The sequence below is a fragment of the Trichechus manatus genome, unplaced genomic scaffold (assembly GCF_000243295.1).
Source record: "Trichechus manatus latirostris isolate Lorelei unplaced genomic scaffold, TriManLat1.0 scaffold00417, whole genome shotgun sequence".
In the NCBI taxonomy this organism is placed as follows: Eukaryota; Metazoa; Chordata; class Mammalia; order Sirenia; family Trichechidae; genus Trichechus; species Trichechus manatus.
In genome coordinates, this window is record NW_004444353.1 from 99648 (window position 1) to 104418 (window position 4771).

Genomic DNA, 4771 nt, shown 5'->3' on the forward strand with positions numbered 1-4771 from the left:
CTGCCCTCCCCTGAACATTCAAAGAGCCTAACGGAGCTTAAATTTATGTCTTTACTTCATTCCTTCTGTTGGTGTCAGTGGAAATTCCATCTTTGGGGAGGGGACCTCAGAGTCCTTGGCACTGCAGCTGTGGTTGTCTCAGCCTGGGCAGAAGACGCCAGATTTGAGCATTTTACAAGAAAGCACATTCTAGGGCAAACCAAGACCTCTAGATGGGTGCACTAAGGGGCTGAGCAAGATATTTGGCTGACTTCTGAAAGTTGTAGGGGATGCTGCATGACTGGAGTGAGAGAATGATTCCTGAAAGGTAATTTGCAGCCTGAATTGCAAAAGCCTCTAGTGACCCAGGCTGATATTCTCTGGCAAAACATTTACGGACCCCAAACATTTACGTGTTCTTAGTAACCTGGTGAGAATCAATTGTCACTTCATTTGCCAACTCTCCTAGTAACTTTTTTTTTTTTTTTTTTTTTTGCCTGGTGCTCTATCATTACTGGGACTTGATTAACAGAATGTCCTAGGATTTGTACTTAAACCTCTCAAATCCTGAAAGATCTCGAGTTTTAATAGCTGGTTCATGGGGAAAGCCACTATTTTCTCCTTCTTTGATGGATTCAAGAATCTCTTCCTTTTACTTTCCTATTTCCCTTCCCTGCTTATGTTGTTGTTATTGTGTGCTGTCGAGTCAATTCTGATTCATAACAGCCTTATGGGACACAGTAGAACCACCCCATAGGGTTTCCTAGGCTGTACTCTTTACAAGAGCAGATCGCCAGATCTTTTCTCCCGCAGAGCAGCTTGTGGATTCAAACCACTGACCTTTCAGTTAGCAGGAAAGAGCTTAACTATTGCACCACCAGGACTCCTTTCCCTGTCTAAAGTATAAGGTAATTGTGAGAATCCTGTGAGATAATTAATGTGAAAGCATTTAGAATACTGCAAAATGCAGTATCAGTAGAATAACAGTAACAACCAGGAGAATAATGGCGATGATGGTGTGCATTTATAGAGTGCTTTACATTTTAGAAAAGTATTAACAGTCATTGCTTCATTTAATGAAGACATTGCATGATAGAGTGGAAATAGTATAGAATTTACAGTTAGAAAAATGAAATTCTAAATTCATTTCACTTATTTAGTTTCTGATAATAATGGAGAAGTTAAACTATTCCCCACAGACTGCATTTTTTTAGGATATATGAGTTAATGAAATTCCTGAAAAAGTTAATAATACAGAGTAAGGGCAAAGAAAATGGGAAATAATCACATGTAATGCAAGTCTACATAACAAAAATAATGTCTCTGTAATGACATATGTCCTGTCAGTGTCTATCTGTTTGCACAGATTGAACAGGTCACATCATTCTGGAGACCTTGCCTGCCTTCCAAGAATGCTCCCTTCCCAGACCTATGTCAACATCTCCTCCTTCCAGCCACCTGCTTTCCTGATGATTGGCATCCCAGGGCTGGAGGCCATCCAAGGTTGGATCTCCATCCCCTTCTCCTCCATGTACCCTGTGGCCTTCTTTGGAAACTGCCTGATCCTCCTGGCCATAAGGAGGACCCCCAACCTGCACCTGTCCCCATGTACTACTTCCAGTCCATGCTGGCCCTCACTGATGTGGTCCTCACTTGTCCACACTGCCCACCACCTTGGCTGTGCTCTGGTTTGACCATCATCTCCTTGGCTTCAACACCTGCCTGGTCCAGATGTTCTTCCTCCACTCCTTCTCTGTGGTAGAGTCCTCAGTGCTCCTGGCCATGTCGTTTGACCACTTTGTGGCCATTTCCAACCCCTTGCATTATGCAGCTGTCCTCACAAATAATGTCATCATCAGAATTGGGATGGCCATTGTGGCCCGTGCTACTCTCTCTTCCCAGTGCCATTCCTGCTTAAACATCTGAACTTCTGCCCTGGCAAGGTCCTCTTATCCCGCTCCTTCTGTTTCCACCATGATGTGATGAGGCGGGCTTGTACTGACATCACCATAAGCATTCTTTATGGACTCTGTGTGGTAGTTTCCACTGCGGGCATAGACTCCCTGCTCATCATCCTGTCCTATACCCTCATCCTGCGCACGGTCCTGGGGCTGGCATCTCCCCGGGAGCGACTGCGGCCCCTAAATACCTGTATTTCCCACATCCTGGCTGTGTTTGTCTTCTTCATTCCAGTCATTAACCATGTCTATGATTCATCGCTTTGGGAGGCATCTCTCCTCCATTGTACATGCCCTGGTTGCCTACATGTACCTGGTGGTGCCTCCTGTGCTCCACCCCAAAATCTACAGTGTCAAATTGAAGCCCATCAGGGAGGCCATGCTCAGGGTGCTGAGGGAGAAAAGCTGAAGCTGATGATGTAAGATGCTTTCACGGTTTGGAGCCCTGAAAAGAGGTTGGTAACCCAAGAAATCAATTGTTGGATATATCAAGTCCTACACAGAGTTTTGTTCTGGGCATCTGGGAAGAGAGATAGCATTTAGATACTGGTGAGAAACTGTTTTCACTTACCTATTCTTTCATTTACTTTATATGAATTTTCTCAATGCTTAATTTTTTCAGGCCCTGTGCTAGGTACCAGAAACACATAAATCCTTTATGCATATCCCTTGCCCTTTAAACCCCACATTTGAGTATATACATAAAATATATAAACAACAAATGTTTAATACAGTGTAATAAGTGCATTATGAAAGATTACCCAGAGGGCTGGGTAAGCAGAGAGATAAGTTATTTACCTTTCTGTGTTTTGGTTTGTTCTTCAATTAAATGGGAATACTTATAGTACCTAGCTTGCAGTGTTGTTGTGAGGATTAGTATGTGTAAAGTGACATATATTATAATATATAGTAAATACCAGTAAAGATTGTCTATTCTTATTACTGTATCAATCATTCTTTCATCAGAACAAATATTTGATCAGTGCTTATTTTGTACCTCTTCAAGGTTCTGAGGCCTCAGAAATGAGTAAGTTCCAATATTTTGTCTTTGAAAACCTGATAGTCTATTGGAGTACATAGAAAAACAAGTAGGCAATTATAGTAAGTATTAAGTTACTAATATAGGGTAAGCACAGGCTGATGAGCAAACAACAACAAAAAAAAAAAAACAGGAGAAGCATGAGGTTCAGGGGTTTTCTGGAGGCTTTATCTGGACTGGCTCCTTTAAAAAAGAGAGGTATATTATGCAGATGAGAAAATATAGACAGCTGTGGGAAAAGTTGATAAATACAGCAGAAAGGATATTGCAAACTGAGAAATCAGTCAGTTTCCTTTCATGGAAGAGCAAATGGTTACACTTGAACAGAGAAGAGAGTGGAGGTTGGAGTGGAAGGCAGGGTTTATGCAATAACAGCTCTTTTTAATGCATGCTAATGTAGTCAAATTTGATCTTGGACATGAGCTTCCTATGGTGCTACTTTGATGGACCATGCTCCAATCTGAAGGGCAAGTGGGATACTAAAGTAGGATCCTAAAGAAATCTTTGTAGCTTTATATAGCACTTACTATCTTCTGTTTTATATTCCAATGATGATGAATTTGCAATCACTCCCATATCAGGGACTTTTTCTTATTTGCCTCCACATCCCCAACAACACATCGCCTAGTGGAGAGTTTGTGTTGTTGGTGAAGGTTTGTCAAAGTGAATTCTCTATAGATTAAAATTGGCAGAACCACACCCAGAAGAGAACTTAGGGTTCTGGGTCTGGCTAACACTTTAATTAGATGGGCTCTTTTGCAGCACTTCTGGGTAAGTTGAAACAGCCTGTGGACAGATGAAAAGAATGTTGGACTAGATAGCCAAAGACTTAGATTCTAGTACTGATTTCGATATTATTCCTCTTTGTGTTCTTCTGAAAAACACTCTCTCAGAACCTCAGATCTGAGTATTAGTTTATGCTTCTGAAAAATAGGTGTAGTGATAGTGTCTTCATTCTGGAACAAGAATTATAAGAGAATAAAATGAGGAAAAGAAGTATATAAGATTCTTGACATGCCAAAGGAGTCCTAGCTGTTCCAGCCCACCGCTGTTTGAAACTTCTCAGCACCCAAGTGACAGATGTGTGAACGAGTGAGTTTTTAGATGGTTCCAGCCCCAGCCATTCTCTGCAACTGTGTGGGAGAGAACTGTTTAGCTGAGCTAGTTAACCCCCAGATCCATGAGAGATCAAATATTGTTGCTACATAAGCCACTAAGTTTTGGGGTGGATTGTTACACAGAAATACATAACAGTTACTGAGAGTGATGGTTAGTGAGACGCCTTCACTTCCACACCTTGGTTTCTGGGGGCATGTTTTCTAACTATCAAGGACACATCATCATAAAATAGTTATTAATTCCAATATTGTATATTGAAGGCAGCACCCCACCCCAACAAGGTGGTATCCCCAAGCTGGTACCTAGTTGCATATTTAAAAGACCATTAAAATATTCTACCTAGTCAGTAGTTTCTAAATAATATGGTATATGGTAGGAAAGTGGATTCTGTGGTCATAATACCCATTGTCACCACCTTACCATAAATGGATAAATATACGCAAGATCCCATGACAGCAAAACAGCCACTCTGTGAACCAGGGAGTACATGTCACTTCCTGATCTCCGGGGCTTTGGTCAGCAATCTCAAGATTCATGTCTACACATTGTATTCTTTCAGTTCTTGAGGTTCTTTAGGTGAAAACCTCTTTCCTTCTGTGACAGAGGCGTTACTTCTTTCCTCACAACCTACCAAGTCTTCAACCTAGTTATTCCCAAGCAGTCTGACTCCAGGGTT

At 41.5% G+C, this 4771-nt stretch overlaps 1 pseudogene; it reads left to right on the plus strand.

Annotated features, from left to right (window-relative positions):
* Positions 1–1307: 1307 nt before the first annotated feature.
* Positions 1308–2346, plus strand: LOC101352605 (olfactory receptor 51L1-like; annotated as a pseudogene).
* The last annotated feature ends 2425 nt before the right edge of the window (positions 2347–4771 follow it).